This window comes from Natator depressus, chromosome 4, assembly GCF_965152275.1.
Source record: "Natator depressus isolate rNatDep1 chromosome 4, rNatDep2.hap1, whole genome shotgun sequence".
NCBI lineage: Eukaryota > Metazoa > Chordata > Testudines > Cheloniidae > Natator > Natator depressus.
In genome coordinates, this window is record NC_134237.1 from 116,869,430 (window position 1) to 116,892,158 (window position 22,729).

A 22,729-nucleotide genomic window follows, 5' to 3' on the forward strand; every position below is an offset into this window, starting at 1 on the left:
ATGTTGTCCAGTGAAAATGGATGCTTGTATCTCTTATGTATTGTGTATTATACATTGGATACAGTTCAGATGTTTTAAATGTCTCATTATTGAAAAACCATGACAGGATCCGATTTGATTAGATGAAAAATCAGGTTTGATGTAGCTAGCTTACTATAACAGCAGATGTATTGCATTAAAGCATTTTATCACTTTCTGACTATTACATTATGAAATGGACCTTTGTAATCAACACTGGTATTTCATGAAGTATAAAAATAGAGCTTTGACATACATCCATAGGATGCACTAATTTGGTGTAGAGATTTCTATAAATTGAGAGAGCCATGCCAACACAGATCAAATTGGGCTGGATCATAGTAATTTGTAACTCCTTTTCCTGATGGATGTAGTCTTGTACTCAAGAATGTATGCTGGGACCAGGGATAAGTAGGGTCTAGCTTTTTGTGTTTATAGATCTGCAGTTAACTTGAAACAAAAAACTGAGGTATGAACTGCATTTATTTTAATGGGATGTCGGCTGTGTAGCCTAATAAAGAATATACAAAAAACTTGCTGTGAAACAGTTGCTACATTTATGACTCAAATCCAAAAAAGCAAGGAAACAAAAAGTTAAGCTGCCTAACACTATGTATAACTTCTATTCCTCGACCCACAGGCGCAAAACTTACTATCAGCTGTGGAACATCAGACCATGCACTGCAACCTTAATTTTGCCCTCAACCTTTCCTTTCCCACCCCCCATTATCCAACTACTCCTTCCTAACAATACTAGGTGTGATAATGTGTTGGTAGTGGGGGTTAGGGGAAAGGAGAAGAGAGGTGGCTTGGTAAAGGGAGTGATAGAAGGCTGGCATCCACAAGGCAGGGATAAGGTTGTGGTGATGGTAAGGGATGTGCTTCTGGGTGGAAAAGTATGAAGTATTATCAGATGGCTTAACTTGTCATATCCATGGGGATGGTTTTGAATTTAGTAGATACAGAGTGTGTGGTAGAAAGTCTAACAATCACAATGAAAGATTTTTATGTATTTCCCATTGGTGGGGTTTTTTGTTTGTATTTTCTAAACTTAAGCAGGTGCAGGGATTTAGACTTGTGGAGGTGGTCTAAAGATTTTATGCACAAGGAGCTGCTGCTTCTGCACATAAGGTCTTGTGTCTTTACATTAAAACCTTTTCTGTTATGCACAGTAAACTTGCATATCTGTTGGTGCATAAACTCTTGCTTTATGAATGATAGCAGCCAAAAATGACCTGAAATTCAGTTACTCTTCCCCTCAAAAACCCTGTGTATTGAACCAGTTCTGCTCAAGATACATTGTCTGAATATCAAGGAAATATCTCAGCCAGAATCCAATTTCTAACAAACAAAAGCTGCACAGAAAATTCAAAGGGCCTAAAATTTAACCCTCTAAAATCTCACAGGAGACAGCCACCTACTGTTAGAGGAAAATACAGATTTATGCCCTATTTTAAGCCCACTTTGAAACACAAGCCTAACTATAGAGTTGCTACCAGGTGCCTCCATAATGATGATTAGGTGTCAAAATTATTCATTATTTATCAGAGCTTGCAAAAAGCAGGATAATCATAATCTGAAGATCTGTACAACTTACTGTGAATGACCTTTCATTTTGGTGCCTCAACTAACTACAGCTTGGGTTGTGAGCAGAGCTTGGAAGAATGCTGCACTTTTTAAATCTTCCACCTCTGCCACCCAATCTAACACTAGGATCTAGTGAACCACCGGGGAGGAGTAGAGCACAGGAGCCATCTGAATGCTCTCAAGTTACCTGGAGTGTCTCACAAATGGATGCCAACGTCAGGGCCGACTGTTACAAATCAGGGCACAAACCCAAACTGGTTATGTGCTATACTTGGATTTCACCAATGAAGTATCAAGTCTGAACTCCTTTAGCACTATAACAGCCTTAACAAGGAGTTGCAGACAGTCCCCTTGGGAACTCTGGTCTATCTTGCCACCCAGGTAAACCTGCCTTTGTGATAGATGGTTCCTTATACCAAAAATTACAATATTCAGGTTACTCCCAGTCTCAAAGGACCAGTCAGTTACACCAGGTGAATTGTACCTTGTTTTTGGTGAGAGAGCTAATGCTTGTAACCAATTGTCATGGGGTCCACTCACTGGTAGTGGCACCTCCTCCTGACCATCCTGGGGATTAGCTTTGCCAGGTGCTGTGCCCCCCTCTGGTGGTGCCTTTTCTGTCATCCTCTCACCTCTGACTCCAGGAACTGCAGTCTCCCCTTCGTGAATTGGTCCTCCAGCCAGGTCACTATCTGTGTTTCCCCCTTTTAGCTATCAAAGCCCCGCTTGTCAAATGGACTCAGGCAGCGTTCCTGCTCACTGGCTCCGCAGTGCCACTTTGTCAGCAGCTGGTAGGGGAACCAGAGCCCACCCTCTACTCCAGATCCTGACTCAGGGGCCCTCTCATGAGCAGGCAAGGTTTGACCTATCCCACACCTCACTTCTTTTCCCCTTAAACTGTTCCTACTTTCCTGGCTCTCCCTCTTCTCTGGGTTTCCTAGCCCAAACTCCCCCTCCCAGGTTACTTGCCTCTAGCCCCAAACACATCTCCCTTCTCCCACAAAGTGAGACTTCTGCTCTCAGCTCCTGGGCTTTATACAGGCCCCACTGTTCCTGCCCAGCTGAGCCTGCTTCCAGTCAATCCCTGCTCCCTGGCTTCTGCTGCAGGTGCAGCCTGGCAGTTAATTGGGCCTAATTTACCCTCTCAGGGTCAGTGTGGGGAGTACAATCCATCACCCTAATCCTATATTAACCTAACTAAAGATTTATTAACTAGAAGAAAAATGAGTTATTTATGAGGTAAACATACATACACAAATGAGTTAGTCTTCAGTTTCAAAAAGTTAATAGAAGCTGCTGTAATGTGCAAGCTCTATATGTCTTCAGGTGTAATCCAAGATAAGCAGTATGGGGATCTCTTGCTTACGCTTAGAAATAGAGCGTACTCCAAATTCCAAGAAGCGTAGTGATCCAGTTCTTTCTGGTTAAGGATTTTATTCACTTCCCCCAGAGTTTAAAGTGTGATTGGATGAGGATTTGTGCAAGTCCCAGTCAACAAAGTCTTTGTCCTCTGATTTTTCCACAACGGTTTGTCTGGTGCATACAGGCCTTTTATTGGGCAGGAGATGGCACCTTTTGTGGTAAACTAGTATTTCACACTTGGTAATGCTTTTCTCCTGAGTATATGGGGGTTACCAGTTTCATAGCAAACACTTTTATACAGTTACAAAGCAAACACTTAAATATTACCATATAACATGGGCTACAGATATTGTACGTGAGATTAATGCAGGCAGCATCCTACAAGCATTTTGTGATGTCTAAACCTGTTCTTATAAACTTAACATCTATTTTAACCATGCTAACACACAGGTGAGCCAGCTAGTTTTCAGCTATGCATTTGTCAGTGTTCAGGGAGGCCTAGGGCATTGTCATGAGCTGGCATCTGGTCTGCCAGCATCACAAACCCCACCAAAGACAGGGTAGCCAAAATCCACCTTGCCCAGCACACCTACTACTTAACATCTGTATAATCTACTTTTGGGTGTGTTTCAAATGGACAAAGCTTGAAAGAGTACAATTCCCCCTTCCAGTTTGATTCCCAACTTGTAAGGAACCTTTGTGTTGCTTCTGCCCTCTATCGCACACAACCTTTTCTTAATTTGGATAAGCTTCTGTTTTCCTTCAGTGATTGTGCACATATACATTCCACTGCAGGTTTTGTGTGCCTGTTACTCCTGGGGGAATTCTGTGCCAAAAAATTAAAAATATTGTGTGCACAATTTTAAAATTCTGTGTATTTTATTTGTCCTAATAGCACAATATAATCAGACCAGTTTCAATTATTTTTGGTCATTTATTTCAAAATACTGGTCAGCAAGTATGTCTGTAACAGTACAGACAACACAAAAGATTCAGGAAATGTTTTTTGACAAATATGAATCTATTTGAATTATGCATATTAATGAATTACTAGGTGGGGAGGGATTGTTAAGGAGCTTTCCCCGTGCAGACTCTGGCTGACCCATAGCCTCTCCCATTCAGTCAGGCACATTTGCCCCATCCCCATGTGTCCTTGCACCCCCTGTCCATGTGTCCTTGCACCCCCATGTGTCCTTGCACCCCCACTCACACTCCCTTCCCCGTGTGTAGCTCTGCACCCTTCCCCCATCACCATGTGGTCCTGCACCTCCCTCCCCACTGTGGCCCTGTGCCTCCACTCCCATTCAGTGCCTGCCCCAGTCTGTCTTCTCCCACTAGCTCTTATGAGCTACTGTCTGACCTCCCCAGTACCCCACGCTGTCTGTCTCCACATAGCCCCTGTCTCCTTACCTGGCCTGCTGCGAAGAAGGCAGACTCTGTCTCTTCCCTTGCGGGCAGGGAGCTCCTGCTTTGCTCTATCACCACAGTACCCACTGGTGGGCAGAAGGTGGATCTGCAGCAACATTTCAGCAGAAGTTTTTTCTATGCAAAAAATTAAAAATATGCAAGGCTCATTAATTATGCACACACGCAGTAACACAGAATTCAACCAGGAGTACGTTTGAGTTGACTTTTGTAAGCAATTCCAGTAGGCTGCTCATGCATCCTTGCTCTTCTTATTCTTGGAGGGATTTTGTGCCAAAAAAAGTTCTGTGCACAAATTAAAATTCTGAAAAATGTTGCGTATTTCATTTGTCAAAAAACACAATATAATCACACCAGTTTCAGTTATTTTGTTAATTTATTTCGAAATACCTATCTGCAAGTATGTCTGTAACAATACAGAGGATTTTATACAATACCCAGGACATATTTTTTGACAAATACATTCCTTATTTGGCATATTAATACAGAACTTTGAATAATAACTTATTTAAACTACAGTACAGAAACATTTCCCGCACTCCTCAGAAGCAGTGCAAAGGCTTGGGGGGGAGTCAGAGGCAATGAAGGAACTGAGGAAGAGGGAAGTAATTGCTGGGAAGGAGCCTAGGAATGAACTTGGAGGGCAGTTTGTTGTGGGTGGAAGAAGTAAGAAACAGTTTTGATTTTTGGGAGGGCAGGGGGGTAAGAATTGTTAGGGAATGGGGTGCCTCCTCCATGCAGACCCTGGCTGACCCCTCTCCCATTCAGTCAGGCACCTCTGCTCCTGTCCCCATGTGTCCCTGTACCCCCACTCTCCATTCAGTCCCTGGTTCAGTGTCACCCCACTAGCTCCTGTACCCCAGCCCCAATCTGTCCTCCTAACTAGCTTGAGCTGCAACAGCCCTGTGTGCCTCACTCTGTCCGTCTCTACATATTCCATGCTGCCTCCACCTGGCCCCATGGGCAGAGTGCTGTGAGGAAGGCAGCTTCTGCCTTCTCCCTTTCTGCGGCTGGCTGCTCTGGCCTGTGAACCAGCTGCCCTCTTTTCTGGCACCACATCAGTCCCTGGTGGGTGAAAAGTGTAATTGTAGCATGACCCCTCTCACGGCTTCCCAGAATAATCAGTTATTCTGGGGTGGGGGAAATCTGTGGGGGACATTAATTGTGTGCTTGCACAGTGGTGCAGAATTCCCCCAGGAGCATCTCTTCATGCTCTCAGGAATCATAGAATATCAGGGTTGGAAGGGACCTCAGGAGGTCATCTAGTCCAACCCCCTGCTCAAAGCAGGACCAATCCCCAATCAAATCATCCCAGCCAAGGCTTTGTCAAGCCTGACCTTAAAAACTTCCAAGGAAGGAGATTCTACCACCTCCCTAGGTAACGCATTCCAGTGTTTCACCACCCTCCTAGTGAAAAAGTTTTTCCTAATATCCAACCTAAACCTCCCCCACTGCAACTTGAGACCATTACTCCTTGTCCTGTCCTCTTCTACCACTGAGAATAGTCTAGAACCATCCTCTCTGGAACCACCTCTCAGGTAGTTGAAAGCAGCTATCAAATCCCCCCTCATTCTTCTCTTCTGCAGACTAAACAATCCCAGTTCCCTCAGCCTCTCCTCATAAGTCATGTGTTCCAGACCCCTAATCATTTTTGTTGCCCTTCGCTGGACTCTCTCCAATTTATCCCCATCCTTCTTGTAGTGTGGGGCCCAAAACTGGACACAGTACTCCAGATGAGGCCTCACCAATGTCGAATAGAGGGGAACGATCACGTCCCTCGATCTGCTCGCTATGCCCTTACTTATACATCCCAAAATGCCATTGGCCTTCTTGGCAACAAGGGCACACTGCTGACTCATATCCAGCTTCTCGTCCACTGTAACCCCTAGGTCCTTTTCCGCAGAACTGCTGCCTAGCCATTCGGTCCCTAGTTTGTAGCTGTGCATTGGGTTCTTCCGTCCTAAGTGCAGGACCCTGCACTTATCCTTATTGAACCTCATCAGATTTCTTTTGGCCCAATCCTCCAATTTGTCTAGGTCCCTCTGTATCCTATCTCTGCCCTCCAGCATATCTACCACTCCTCCCAGTTTAGTATCATCTGCAAATTTGCTGAGAGTGCAATCCACACCATCCTCCAGATCATTTATGAAGATACTGAACAAAACCGGCCCCAGGACCGACCCCTGGGGCACTCCACTTGACACCGGCTGCCAACTAGACATGGAGCCATTGATCACTACCCGTTGAGCCCGACAATCTAGCCAACTTTCTACCCACCTTAGAGTACATTCATCCAGCCCATACTTCTTTAACTTGTTGACAAGAATACTGTGGGAGACCATGTCAAAAGCTTTGCTAAAGTCAAGAAACAATACATCCACTGCTTTCCCTTCATCCACAAAACCAGTAATCTCATCATAGAAGGCGATTAGATTAGTCAGGCATGACCTTCACTTGGTGAATCCATGCTGACTGTTCCTGATCACTTTCCTCTCATGTAAGTGCTTCAGGATTGATTCCTTGAGGACCTGCTCCATGATTTTTCCGGGGACTGAGGTGAGGCTGACTGGCCTGTAGTTCCCAGGATCCTCCTCCTTCCCTTTTTTAAAGATTGGCACTACATTAGCCTTTTTCCAGTCATCTGGGACTTCCCCCGTTCGCCACGAGTTTTCAAAGATAATGGCCAATGGCTCTGCAATCACATCCGCCAATTCCTTTAGCACTCTCGGATGCAACTCGTCCGGCCCCATGGACTTGTGCACGTCCAGCTTTTCTAAATAGTCCCTAACCACCTCTTTCTCCACAGAGGGCTGGCCATCTACTCCCCACGTTGCGATGCCCAGCGCAGCAGTCTGGGAGCTGTCCTTGTTAGTGAAGACAGAGGCAAAAAAAGCATTGAGCACATTAGCTTTTCCACATCCTCTGTCACTAGGTTGCCTCCCTCATTCAGTAAGGGGCCCACACTTTCCTTGGCTTTCTTCTTGTTGCCAACATACCTGAAGAAACCCTTCTTGAAGGCATAAAAGGGGCATGGTCACCACCTCCCTTTAAGGCTTTGTCTACACGAGTGCTTTTGTTGGCAAAACTTTTGTTGGTGAGGGGTGTGGAAAAAAAACCACACCCCGACATAAGTTTCACCAATAAAAGCACCGGTATGGACAGTGCTATGTCAGCTGGAGTGTCTCTCTGGCTGACATAGCTACTGCCAACCATTAGGGGTGGTTTAATTATGCTGGCAAGAGAGCTCTCTCCCACCAGCATAGAGTGGCTACTCAGGAGACCTTAAGGTCTGAAGTGTAGACGTAGCCTAAGTTCCTTCTCGCCCACTGAGATACAGGTTGCATTTGCTTCGATTTGCAGTTTTCAGAACTTTGATGAACATAATTATTGTTTTAGTTTTAGTAGTTACCTGGAGGATTTATTATGAAGAAATCCCTGGGAATTAAGCAGTGTGCCATGTGCAGCGCTGTTTTCCCCGACACAGATAGACACAACAGATGCATGATTTGTCTGGGTGAGGGCCATGTGAAGGACAAAGCTCCTTCCCCACCAGGACTTAAAAAGAGGGGCTTTTGTCTTGAACTTCACCTCGTGAAAGAGGTGATTCATCTGAATCAAGCCCCCACCATGATGCAGGGGAGTCAGGATCAACCAGGAGTCCCCCAACAACTACTGCTGATTTGAAGCACAACCCTGGTGACAAATGTCACACTTTCTCTTCACTGTCAGGCTCACTGAATCACTCTGTGCATTCTGATGATGACAAAAGCAAGAAGTCTTGGACTTTACCCAGAAAATCTGGTAAGTCCTCCAGTACCAATTTAAGGCTTCACAAATTCAAAGACTCGTCAGTCCTGTCTGAGGCAGCACTGTCAATTCCAGCTCTTCATGCAGGGCGGTCCCTCTTTTGGCTCCACCGGTTCTGTTGGTACACTTACCTGAAGTGCCTTCCACTCAATGAGCCTCCTTGTCCTCAAGGGATCTCTTTTGCTTTTCCCTACTGGACTCTCCTTTTATACAACCAATGACAGAGTCCTTAGCTCTATTGATGCAGACACCCCAGTCCATTTCAACTCTGTTAGAGTTTGCTAGCTTTCTGTGCACCGTAACTCTCACTTTCTTTGAAGCTTAATGTGTTTCCCATAGCCAGGCCACCTAGAACCCCAATTGGAACTGTTGCTCCCTATTCTAAGGAGGCTTATATTCTTCTGACTCTGAAAGCGAGGAACTTGTCTCGCCGTTGTGATTGTTTAGATCATCTTACAGGTCTTTGAACACTGAGACCTAAAGGTCAGGACTGGTTATCTTATAGGGAAGTCCTGGCATGGGGTGTCCTGTCATTGAACCTATGCAGTAGCCTCTGTGCCTTGTTGGTATTGGGCTGCTCCAAAAGACTGTAGACCTCCATCATGGTCATTCTCTAGGAGGAAGTCTCCTACTCCCCTGCTACTGGAAACCTCTATTCGGCATCCTATTACCATCCTTCAACCCTCTGAGCTGGACCCCATGGAGGAGGGAGAATTAATGAAGGAACCCTTATATCTTCCTCACCATATTTCTTCATCTTCACCATGTGTAGCTGTAACTCCAGAATCCTTGTCTCCCCGCTCTTCTCTCCCCAGTGGACTTCATAGTTTTTCAGAATCTCATGAGGAGTGTGGCCACTTCTCTAGAGGTGCAGGTGGAACTTGTGCACGAGAATCTGCACATTCTCCTAGATATTTTCCATACGTGCACCACAATCAGGAAGGTGAACTCTCGTGAAGAAAGAAAGCTGGGTGACGCGCATTCAATTCTATCAAGGATGTTCTCCAAGGAAAAATCAACAAGGCAACACATGCCAACCTCTTCAACTCAATAGTACTGCCGGCAGTGTGGTACGGCAGCAGAAATGGGCGCTGATGAAGATAGTTGTCACAGAGAGGGCAATGGAAAGAAGAATTCTGGGATTTTCAGTCTGCAACAGAGTCCCCAATGAAGTGATGAGACAGCAGAGTGGAAATCAATGGATTGCAGCTGTTACTGAGTGGTACCCATCAGAACTGAAATAACCACTCGGCCAACCCCCAAAGAGATGGGAAGTTTTTATTGTGAAAAGGCATGGTCGCACATGGAGAAGGAAGGCCAGGGTAAGAGAAGAATGGAAGACATGTTATGATCGGTGCAATCTATATGAGGGCTGAAAGACCAATTGATCAAGCTCCTGCCTCAGGAAGGGTTCCGCTTCCCATCAATGAAGCCTTAGTGGAGCCTCTGAAAACTCTCTTGCAGACGCTAACCTCTGTACCTCCTACAGCCAAGCAAGTGGGCTGTTCCTTTACCCATCCAGTTCCTGCTTCTTTGGTGGTCACAGTTTCTAATGAGTAGTCCCATCAATTCCACCATAAGGCCACTCTTATGGATAAGGAATTTAAAAGGCTGGATTTCTACAGCTGAAAGGTTTATTCCACTGCTACTTTTCAAATGATTAGCTAATTATTAGACTTTTGTCATAATATAGTTTTATTTAATTTCTCTGCGGTTTTTAAATTTGCTGACAAGTTGCCAGAGGCGTATAAGGAACAGTTTTTAGCTTTGGTTTCTGAGGGATATTTTATAGCCCATACATCCCTTCAGGTAGCAACAGACACCCCTGGTATACAGCCTTGTGTTTCATAGCCACTGCAATCTTCATGCAGAACACAATAGAAAACTTAAATTTTGTGGGTTCTAAACTATATTCTGCTAAAACAGATAACACTTCGATTCTCCTGCAATACTTCATTTGTTAGGGGTTTATGCTCCAGTTACAAAGAGGAAACTGTTTAGGCCGCAAACTTACTCCAGATCTCCTTTCTGATAAAGGTCAGTGTATGCCTCTAAGGCAGAGGTGGGCAAACTGCAGCCCGCGGGCCACATCCGGCCCGCAGGACCATCCTGCCTGGCCCTTGAGCTCCCGGCCAGGGAGGCTAGCCCCTGCCCCCTCCCCTACTGTTCCCCCTCCCCCTCAGCCTCAGCTTGCCGTGCTGTGAGAGCTGCCAGGTGTAGTGTATTACGGAGCACCAGGACTGGCCGCCATAAGTAGTACATCGTAAGCAGGACATTCCTGTGGGGAGCAGTTTAATATACTACACCCAGGTTGGGAAGGCTGTGCCTCCCCAAACAGCCTGGTCCTCGTCCCCTATCCACCTCCTCCCACTTTCCACCTCCCCCACCGCCCCCGCTCCTTGTCCCCTGACCGCCCCTTCCTAGGACCCCCGGGACTCCCCCCCCGCCCCTACTCCCCGTCCCTTGACTGCCCCGACCCCATCCACACCCCTGCCCCCTGACAGGTCGCCCAGGATTCCCACGCCTATCCAACCGCCCCCTGCTTCCTGTCCCCTGACTGCCCCCAGGAACCTCCTGCCCCTTATCCAACCCCCTGCTCTCTGCCCCCTTACCATGCTGCTCAGAGCACCAGGACCGGCAGCCGTAAGTAGTATACTGTAAGTAGCACATTCCTACAGAGAGCAATTTAATACACTACACCACCCCTCCATACACTTTCGGAACCCCGATGTGGCCCTCAGGCCAAAAAGTTTGCCCACCCCTGCTCTAAGGTCTTGTCTTCAGTACCAGGATAAATCGACCTAAGTGATGCTACTCCAGCTACGTGAATAATATAGCTAGAGTTGATGTAGCTTAGGTCAACTTACCCTGCTGTCTTCACTGCGCTGCATCAACGGGAGACCCTCTCCGGTCGACTTATCTTACTCTTCTCTGGGAGCTGGAGTACTGGAGTTGATTAGAGAGCACTCCGCTGTTAATTTAGCGAGTCTTCACTACACCGGCTAAATCAACACCCCCTCATCGATTGCAGTGCCGATCTCCCCGGTAGTGAAGACAAGCCCTTAGAGAAGGTCTTCTCTTCCTATTCCCAATCCACCTTCTTCCTGTATTTTCAGGGACCTTTCTCACGAGATAGTATTTCTTCAGGAAGTTCAGTCTCTTCTAGAATTGAAAGCAATAGATGTTCCTCACCAAAACAGGAAAAGGCTTCTATTCCTGGAACTTTCTGGTCCTAAAGAAATCTTGTGGTGACTGGCCCATTCTAGATCCATGAAAGCTGAACTGTTTCAGGAAGAAAATCAAGTTCAGGATGATCACCGTCACTTCTATTATCCCTTCCCTGGAGATTGGTATGCTGCCCTTGCCTTACAGGACTGACTCATACTTCCATGTGGTGATACCGCCTTGCCACAGGAAGTATGAGCAGGCAACAACCATTACCAATACACAGTGCTCCCCTGCAGTCTGTCACCAGCCCCAAGAGTCTTCGCCAAGTGAATGGCAGGGGTAGCAGCCCATCTCTGCCAATTGGGCTTTCGAATATTGGATAGTTCTTGGAGCAACCAGGTCCAAAAACAGCTTCTCTGTCACTAGACAGCTGTTCTGAACCTGAAACTGGGCTCTCTGGGCCTGAAACCAAATTTGGACAAATCATAATTAAACCAACGCAGTGTATAACTTTCGTAGGAGCAGACCTTGACACTGGGATTGCCTTGGCTTACCTTCCAAAGGAAGGAGTATGAATCTATAGCCTTCCTTTTCCAAAAGCCTAGTGTCCAGCCCAACGGCAACAGTGCGATGCCTACATTCAGCTCCTGGGGCGCATGGCCTCATGTGCTTATGTAACTCTGCATGCCAGACTTCACCTTTGTGGTCTGCAAGCCTGGCTCTATTCAGTGTATTATCCTTCCAGGCACCCTCTGGACATGCGGATATGCGAACCTGCGTGGCTTGTCAGTCAGTACACGAGGCATCTACTTCTGGGAGATACGTACATAGTGGTTAGCATCAGAGAGACTCTGCCTTGAAACTTGGCACCTGCCTCAGTGTTCTTGGGCATAGTCACTTGGGCATATCATTTGTTTTTGTCACCTCCTTGACGCCAGTCTCAGTGTATACTTTGGTTCCCATGTCAGAATACTGATTGTGTCTTGGCTCTTGATACTTGCCTTCTTACATTGGCATTGTGTGGGCGTTGGCATCAAATTTGGTTGACATATTGCCATCTTTTGCTCATGCTCCAAATCGGCAAAGTTGCTTTTGGAGTGACATACTGTGTCGCCTCTTTTGGAGGAAAATGATGGTCTTTATGAAGTAGATACAGGTCTTACACGTCTGTGAGTTGGGAAGTGGGCAATCCTAAATATATTGAGGACCTTAGAAGTCTTGGCACTGTAAATGGTGATCTTGATGCACACAGGCCGCGGGGTCAACTGCTCTAAAAAACTGAGCACAATCACAGACAAATTGCTGTAGACACTTGTGAAGGATCTGAGGATTGGAATCTGAGGATTGTTTCTTTGTCTGGTAAGTGAATTCAAAAATTGATCTCATTATATACCTGAATGAGCAGCTGCCAACTTTTTTCTCAGGAGGCATGGAGGAACACATTTAGTAGGACACTCAGCAACTGTAGGGAATCTCTCTCTGATATGTATTTCCACTCCTGGTAGCAAAGATTCTTGCAAAATTGGAGAGGAAAGGGCCACACATTTTGATACATCATTATTGTTGTCATGTATGGTTCTCCCTCTCAGAGAGAGCCTATGATATTTTTCTCCATCAGGCTGTGAATTTGGTCTTGGATGATCACTTATCAGTGAAGTACCTTGATCTGTCTCATCCAAATGAACACTCCACTGTTTAATGTGACTTCTGACAACGTAGAGTTTCACAGGCATAGCTTTTCTGCAAGTGTTCTTGCCTTCTTGTTTGCTCATCCTTTTCCAGTGTGTCCAAAAGGGTAGATAGAAGGTGTCTGTACAATTAGGCCTGTGTATGTATTTGAATTGTCTGAAATGCATTACCTGGTTGCCTTCCTCTTAGGTTGAGAGCTCTTATTAAAGACTACCCAAAGGTAGGTCAGTGTCTCTAAAGACCTGAATTGCAGTATTTTGTATTCTAATGGGTGTGAAAGCCCATAATATGATGGGATCGCCATGGGATCTGAATAAACCTATAAAAGCTCTTTGGGTGTGTTTTGGGGTGGGAGCCCATTTTGGTGCTGTGACATTATTGACATGAACTGTGACCATATAGATCATTGTTGCAACCAAGGTCCTGTAACTGGCACCAAATCTTGTATAAAGGGGGTCAAATAAGGTGTCTAAGGTTATCGTTTGCTGATTATGATTATTCTATATGTATGCATGTATCATTTTTCTATTTAAAGTTATAAGTATTGGTTCTATACTGTCTGTATTTCAAACTTACGCTATGCTTCTGGGTGACACCCCAAACAATCTGGTGTCAGCAATGCGTAGCCTACTTGATGGCCCATTAAGGAGATTCAGCTATACAGTTGACCCATTGAGAGAAGGCAGATACACCTTGTGACTCAGCAAGGCATGCAGGGACATGTCTATGGACAGAACTCTGAGGTTTTTTCATGCCATGTGCTGGATAGCTTGTCTTTGGAACAAAGAAAGAAAGGCCACATGGCAAGAGACTATAAAAGGCTGCTGCAGCTCCTCCATGTGGTCTTCAGTCCTTCTTCTGACCTCTGGAGGGACTTTGCTACAAACTGAAGCTCTGAACGAGAAACTGAATGACCTGTCCCAGCTGTGGATAGCATTCACGATCTGTGACCATCCTTTGATAGTTCAATGTGTATGTACAGTGAGATTACTAATTAGTACAATCTTTATCTGTACTTATATGCAGAGGGGTGAGTTATGGTTTCCATGGGATCCGTTGCTTCTGAATTTCCTTTTTACATATTTATTTATTTTAGTCATTTAAATTCTCAACCATAGCACTACATTGATGTAGTTTCTCCATTACATTAATATGTTTACCAAGCTGTTAAGTACGGTTCTGTCCTTTTTCGTCCTGCTATGGAGGCAGAATCCAACCTGTTTGCTATACCTGAGTAAATGACTATTCACACAACAGGTTTGTAAAATTTCTGCCTTCATTTAGCAGGAGAGTTGGTTTACTCTCTCAATATTAGTTTTCTTAACACTTGGTTAGTTTTACTAGTTGTATAACTTCATACTGGAAAGATCAAGACAAGCAGAATTTGTTTTGTTTCATTGAATATACAGAATAAATAGTGTGAATTATGGATTTATAATACCTTGCAGGAATTCTGCTGCAAGTCAGTGAGAGCAGAGTCATTGTGGCTTGTGCAACTTCCAGATGATACCTGAGATGTAACTATAATCTACATAATTCAAAATTCAGAGGGGTAGCCGTGTTAGTCTGGATCTGTAAAAGTGGCAGACAGTCCTGTGGTACCTTATAGACTAACAGACGTATTGGAGCATGAGCTTTCGTGGGTGAATGGAGACATGTATCCGACGAAGTGGGTATTCACCCATGAAAGCTCATGCTCCAATACGTCTGTTAGTCTATAAGGTGCCACAGGACTCTTTGCCGATAATTCAGAATGTTTGTTTGAACCATATAGACCAGGGATCTGCAACCTTTGGCCTGCAGCCCGCTGGAGTAAGCCCCTGGTGGTCCGGGCCGGTTTGTTTATTTGCCGCATTCACAGGTTCGGCTGATTGCGGCTTCCACTGGCCGTGGTTCACTGTCCCAGGCCAATGGGGGCTGCGGGAAGCGGCGGCCAGCACATCCCTCAGCCTGTGCCGCTTCCTGTAGCCCCCATTGGCCTGGGACAGTGATCCACGGCCAGTGGAAGCCGTGATCGGCTGAACCTGTGGACGCGGCAGATAAACCGGCCCACCCCGCCAGGGGGCTTACCCTGGTGGGCTGCGTGTCAAAAGTTGCCAATCTCTGCTATAGACGAAGAACCTTAAAACAAACAAACACATAAACTCATTCCTTTACATAGGCCCAACACAAGGTGTCACTTTCTGTTCTGTTCCTCAAAATGGATATCTGTAGTTGTTGAGTCATCTTCCCTCCCTCCTCCTCCCCTCTTTGTTAACCACTGCCATACTAGGTTTTTTGTCTCTTGTTCCAGCAAATCCTTAGTGCTGCTGGAAGGTTTTGCTACTCTTGTACTCTTGATTTGGCAGAGTCTTGCAACTTGCAAAACTGTCACACCTATTAATTAGAAACTTTTATTTATATGGATTGTCAGGGGTTTAGCATTGCAGCTGTATGTTGGTTATTGAAGGTTGAATTTTTTTAAGTACTCCAAAGCATTGGAATTGCTGAAACATAAAGAATTATAAGGTTTTGGCAGGCCTGTTAAGCGTGATAAAATATACAAATTATAAGATAATAAATATTGGCTATGGTAACGCTAAGTTGTCCCTTTTTTAAGACCTTGCTTCTGGACCTTCCACAAAACTTGGCACTTTCAACATTTTATACAAAGTCAAATTTCCTCCTGTAAAGTTGTCCAGTTACTAGGAAGTTTCTGGTGGTTAAAATGGGACATTGGAAAGTGGAAATTGGGCTGCCTAATTCAGATACACAAGTCCTGATTTTCAGAGGTGCTGACAGCTACAGCTCTCATTTGCTTCAGTCTTGGGTGTTTGGAACCTCTTGAAATTGGAAGGTTAGGTTTCTAAAATTGGGTACCCAAAAAATCGAGGCTCGCATCGAAAATTTGGGCCTTACCATTGCTGTATTTCTGTGGGCTTTTCCCCCCGTCGATCTGTGAAATTGGAATGATACGTGCCTTTGTAAAGTGCTCTGAGATCTTCTAATGAATGGTACTATGAAAGTGCAAAGTTATATAAACTCTAATTTCAAAGTAACCGTTGTTATGAAGTGCTGTTTCTTCAGCTCTGTACAAATGAGTCATGCTGCTATGAATACTTAGTTTAAAAACTAGAGAAAAGGTAGTCTCATGGTGTACTTACTGAGGACCAAATCAGGAAGGGCAGCTACGAGCAGAGGGGAATGCAAGTGCTTGCTAAGACAGCAGCGGGAGGCAGTGTTGCTGCCCCTTGGTGAAAGTGAGCAGGAGAGAGACTTGGCCATAGAGAGACAGCTGAAGAATAAACACCGCGTTGCGCTTTCTTGATCAGTTAAGCATAGCCATCTGTACCCACTGGTTAGTGAACATAAGAATGACCATACTGGATCAGATCAATGGTTCATCAGTCCAATATCCTGTCTTCTGACAGTAGCCAGTGCCGTCTGCTTCTGAGGGAAGGAACCGAACAGGGCAGTTTATCGAGTGATTCATCCCCTGTCATCCAGTCCCAGCTTCTAGCAGTCAGAGGTTCAGAGATACCCAGAGCATGGAGTTGTATCTTTGACAGTCTTGGCTAATAGTCATGGATGGACCTATCCTCCATGAACTTAACTAATGCTTTTTCAAACCCGGTTATACTTTTGGCCCTCACATCATCTGGCAATGAGTTCTACAGATTAACTGTGCATTTGTGAGAAGAAGTACTTTTTGTTTGTTTTAAACTGACTGCCTATTAATTTCATTGTGTGACACCTGGTTCTTGTTATGTGAATGGATAAACGACGCTTCCTTATTTGCTTTCTCCACACCATTCATGATTTTATAGCCCTCTGTAATATCCCTCCTTAGTCATTTTTCCCGTAAAATGAACAGTCCCAGTCTGTTTAATCCCTCTGCATATGGAAGTTGTTCCATACCCCTAATCATTTTTTTGATCCTTGACTGTATCTTTTCCAATTCCAATATATCCATTTTGAGATAGGGTAACCTGAAATGTGTGCAGTATTCAAGGTGTGGGGTGTATCATGGATTTATATAGTGGCATTATGATGTTTTATTTTCTATCCTTTTTCTAACGGTTCCTAACATTCTGTTTAGATTTTTTTGACTGCCGCTGCACATTGAGCAGATATTTTCAGAGAACTATCCACAGTGACTTCAAGATCTTTTTCTTGAGTGGTAACAGCTAATTTAGACAACATTTTATATGTATAGTTGGGATTATGTTTTCCAGTATGCATTACTTTGCCTTTATCAGCATTGCATTTTATTGGCCATTTTGTTGCTCAGTCACCCAGTTTAGTGAGATCCCTTTGCAGTCAGCTTTGCATTTAACTACCTTGAATAATTCAGTATTGTCTGCAGATTTTGCCAGCTCACTGTTTACCCCTTTTTTCTGATCATATATGAATATATTGAACAGTATTAGTTCCAGTCCAGATCTTTGCGGGACCCTGCTATTTACCTTTGTTCATTGTGAAAACTGTCTGTTTATTTCTGCCTTTTGTTTCCTATCTTTTAATCCATGAGTGCTATTCAGGCTGGATAAAAATGAATGAGTTTTTTAAAAAAACGAAAAAAGATAAAAAATCAGATTGTGATCACCAAGGTTAAGGCCTAAATTTACTATAATTTATTAAAATAAACTTAAATAATGTCCAGGCAGTACATGTTTACTGCTAAAGTTTTAAAGAAATTCAATTCACTCAATTGGTGGAAGTCAGTGGCTAAGCATTTGGAATCGGTGTGTGTTGAAGTGCCAAACCAGCTTTTGACTGCAGCAGCCTCTTCTGCAGGTGCAGAGAGAATATTTTCTTAATTTCAGTTTATTCCAATAATTCAGTTCAATAACTAGTTTATGCAAAGTTGAGAAAGTGATTGGGACTTTAAAAAAGCAGGAAATCTTGTTTTTCTCTTCCCATCTGAATAAGAACTGTGTGTGAAGTTAGTATCTTCTAGTTCTGAAATTTTGAAGAACATTGGTGACCAGGAAAAATCCGTTCAATTTACTGACTACAGTAAATACTTCTTTTGTTGAATACATAAAATTGTTTATCAAAATATAAAATTAATTTATCCAGCACATTTAAAGTAGTTTTATTTATTAAAAAACAATTTTAAAATGCTAATTCTGTGCATTGTAATTCCAATTTCTAGCCAAATGCAGATTTACATAAATCATGAGCAAAAAAATTTATAAGCATTTTGTAGACAAGAAATGCATCATTCACCATTTTCTAATAAAAATAACAAATAAGACACGAAATAAATGTATATTAAGTAATGTAATTGCTTAAAGGAGTGTGTATAGACATCATGTATCCTCCTGGTTAGCAAAACAGAAATAGCAAATTATACCATGCAATTGGAATCAAACTTTCTTTAGGAAAATAATTTCAAATATGAATGCAAAAAATTTTTTAAATAAATGAATTTAATCATGATTTAAATCAGCAAGTAGGAAACCTTGATTTAAATCGATCCATCCTGGTGCTATTCCTATACTAACAGGTCTCACTCATCAGTATTCCATTTTAATCTACTTAAAAGACTTAGAGGGCAGAGAGGACTTTCTAGAGGAGTGTATCCCATTCTAAGCTGTATATTTTATATTAGATGAAGTGCCTGGCACCCCAAGGGGTGTCTTTTTTTTTTTTTAATTTCATTCAGAATGGTTCAAGTGCGTTTGCAAACAAAAACTGGAGAGGGATAGAAAGTATTTTTTTTTCATGATTTAAAAATATATCGTACATTATTTTTAAAAAATGTGTCTGGTGTCCAAAATGGTTTTGTGTGGAAAGACAATTTCCCTGCTAAGTGTTGCCTGAGTGTTCTTGTGGGTGAGGTAATATCTTTGATTGGACCAACTTCCGTTTGTGAAACAGACAAGCTTTTGAGCTCAACAGAGCTCCTCTTCAGGTCTGGTAAATGTAAATTTTGATTTGAGAGTATTAAGCCTTTCAAAAGTTTACTTCTTGCATATGTAATGCATTTTGTACACCTTTTTAAAGTTTTGTGAAGCGTCTGCCTTAGGAGGTGGCAAACTTAGTTATGCATTGAGAAATTGAGACTGTGTGTGTTTTCAACACCAAAAACCTCTGTGCTGAGTACATTAAAATTCCCAGATGAAGCATGAGGGAGCCTGATTTCATTGAAAATAGTTTGTGATGGGGACAGAGTTTCCATAACAAACTCTGCATCTTGTCTAGAGTGTCGGGATAGAAACAATACCTGTGTTGGAGCAAGAGGTACTGTGACTGAGGATAGAGCAATATAAATCTGCAGTTCCGTGAAAAGTATTGTCTCTGATAAGGTGGAAAGGTATTGTCTGGCAAAACATTTCTATGTAAGGGAAATTACTTGTTCCTTCAAAAAGTAGGAATTTACATAAAAAATCATTGTGTTCAAAAGTCAGAAAGTGACAAAGTTAAGGTTGAACACTCTTAACTCTGCACTCTTGTGCATATGAATTAGTCTTTTATTACATCATAAATACTATATTCTATCTTGTAAATAGAATGTTTTTTTTCTACAACCTTAGGTAAATAGTAGTATTTTTTTTAGTGCTGCATATGCTAGAGATTAAAAGCACATATGAAAAATATGTCACTAATTATTCTTGCACAATACTTCATAAATTAAGTATAACATGGAGTAATAATGAAAATTTGCTGGAATGCACAGGTTAAATAGAATGAAGTTGTGTTTTTTACAAGTTGCTATTTGAGTACCCAAGGTTACAGGAAAAATCTGTTGATATTAGGGAGGTACTAATTGCAGCTCCATTTTTAAGACTGAGTTGAGTCTTGTACTGAAAGCAGGAATTCAGCTTCTTTATTATGTAAAAAAATAACATATTCTTTTCAAAATTTCAGTATTTATTGAGTATAACATGAATTTTCTAAGAATTTACAAGGTACTTCAATAAATGTTTTGTTAAAATTGATTAAAAATGGGCTCTCTCAGAAACTTTTCAGTTACCTAAGATGTTTTTTTCCATTAACGATGTTGTTAATGGAATAACTCAGACTGTTCAAACTTCTCATATAGTTAATTTTTGCTTGAAATGTTGTGCATAGAGTACATTAGAAAAATGTTGTGGGGTTTTTTGGGGTTGGTTTTTTTTTTTTTTTAGGAATTATTGGTAATTTTTCCCTGTTGTTCTTTAGAACCAAAAGTCTCTGCTTCAGCAGAGATGGATGAATAGGGTTCTCCTTTTGAGAAACTCTTAAAAAAAAAAAACAAAAAAACCCCCAAAAAACCGGCCCTCTGTCAAAATTGGAGTCATTTCCTTTTGTTCTTAATGGAACTGAGACCATAAACTGCCCTTTGCAAAGATGGCTGCTGCCTTCACCTTTGTTTCTCTCTGCCTCCTGACAGCATAGGAGATAATTACCTTCCCTGAGAGCTTGTTGTCTTTATTCCAGTTTGGAAATATGGGAGGGGGTGGCAGTTTGAAAGAAGGCCTCTTGTGTGAGGGCGGTCCCTAGCCTCAGTTCCATTAAGAAGAATGGAAAGTGGTAGGCATTCAGAAAGCCAGCAATTCTTTGGGTTTTTCTGAGGAAGGTGTGTGCCAGCCTTTGCAGAAAAAAAACCTTTGTTATTAAAAATAGCAGCAAAAAATGACCATTAATCCGAAATGTTTCTTGTCAGAAATAATCATTGCACCTGATCTGCCCAACAGGGAGGGAGGAAAATTATGTGAGTACACATCCATGTTGAGGAATGTAATGAGTGGAAGAGGGATGGGGAATCTGGGGTGTGTGCATGTGTTCAGGGGAATATAGAGGGTTCATGCATGAAATTTTTAATTGAAGAAAAACAAGGAAATTTTCCCCATGGAGATGGGGATGAAAAACTCTATCTTCAGAAATTATTTGAATTTAATCAGAAACAACACATACTTTCATCGTCCTGATTGCTTATGCTGTCACTACAGGGCAGAGTTAAGGTTGTTTGTGGAACATAACTGTGAATTTCTATACCTCAACATGTTTGGCTTTCTTTTAAGTTTAACCATAATTTTGAATTCTGAATTTTCCATGTTTGTTTTTGAGATAATTAACATCTGTATAATGAATTTTAACTTAAGTTACTGATGTAATTTAACACAGTTTGGGAATATATATTATATTTGATAAATACTGTGTGATAAGGTGGTTAGACCACGTTGCTATACAAGAGGGTAGAATTAAGGATCCCCATGAAACCTTATTTTTGACATTTCTTGACTTTTGAGTGCTCAACTTTAACATTTTTGTAACCGTTTTACCTTTTAATGTAAGTATAATCACTTATAATTTGAGCAAACAGCAGATTTGAGTGTAAGGGTGGAGTGACTTTTTTTTCATTTGCAAAATAGACTGTCCTTCCGTTGTGACATTTTGGGGCTCACCCAGACCAATAAGAGTTCTGTCAGCCCCTGCCTTGTAACCCTAAGTGCCTTCGTGCTATGCTGCTATGGCTCAGACCCTAATACCAGTAGCAAGCTGAAGAGCATAAAGATCTCACCCTGGCTTCCACTAACCTAATTCTCCTGGCAGGCTCATCACCCCAGAAGGTGTGAAAAAGCCCCTCCCTCCCCAGTATGAGTTCATTTTTTGGGATACGCTTCTCACAGTTTGCACAACAGAGACCTGTTTGGGGTAAAAATAAACACAGACTTATTTAATAGAAAAAGCATAGATTCAAAGATGAAATAGTAAGGAAAAGCAAACACATACAAGTTACACAGAAAATAAACATAAAGATGCATCTTTGGGCTTTACACTTGTACGTTACCTAAATTCCCCTTTCTAATTCAAGTTACCCATTGCCTCTGCACAGTTTCCCAATGGCCGCTCTGTCCTATAGGGGAGCCACTGTTTCACGGACTATACCCTGCTTAGATGTTGGTCCGCAGTTTTTGGATTAAAAACCGAGACCCAAGCCTGTTTTTAAAATGTCTTTTCTCTTGTCTTTGTGACTCATAGTTATTCTGGGTGGGAAGAATTCCTTTCTTTCTTAGTTTTCCAAGACTGATTTTATTTACATTTTCAGATTGTTTCAATGTTTTCCCATTAACTTGAATGGTCCACTGTTGTCTCTTCCTGGCTGGACAGTGGATTGGTATTTGAAGTTGGTTTCCTCTAACCTATTGGCTTGGGAATCATAAGAACATAAGAATGACCATACTGGGTCAGACCAAAGTTCCATCTACCCCAGTATCCTGTCTTCCGACAGTGGCCAATACCAGGTGCCCCAAAGGGAATGAACAGAACAGGTAATCATCAAGTGATCCATCCCCTGTCACCCACTCCCAGCTTCTGGCAAACAGAGGCTTAGGGACACCACCCCTGTCTATCCTGGCTAATACCCATTGATGGACCTGTCTTCCATGAACTTATCTAGTTCTTTTTTGAACCCTGTTATAGTCTTGGCCTTCACAACATCCTCTGGCAAAGAGTTCCACAGGTTGACTGTACATTGTGTGAAAAAATACTTCCTTTTGTTTTAAATCTTCTGCCTATTAATTTCATTTGGTGACCCCCTAGTTCTTGTGTGATGAATAAATAACACTTCCTCCTTTACTTTCTCCACACCAGTCATGATTTCATAGACCTCTATCATATCCCCCCTTAGTTGTCTCTTTTCCAAACTGAAAAGTCCCAGTCTTATTAATCTCTCCTCATATGGCAGCCGTTCCATACCCCT

The 22,729-nt window shown here is 42.7% G+C and overlaps 1 protein-coding gene across 2 annotated transcripts in view; it reads left to right on the top strand.

The window, feature by feature from the left end:
* KIAA0232 (KIAA0232 ortholog) overlaps positions 1–22,729 on the top strand; it is a 106,274-nt gene that overhangs the window by 28,808 nt on the left and 54,737 nt on the right. The window lies entirely within an intron of this gene.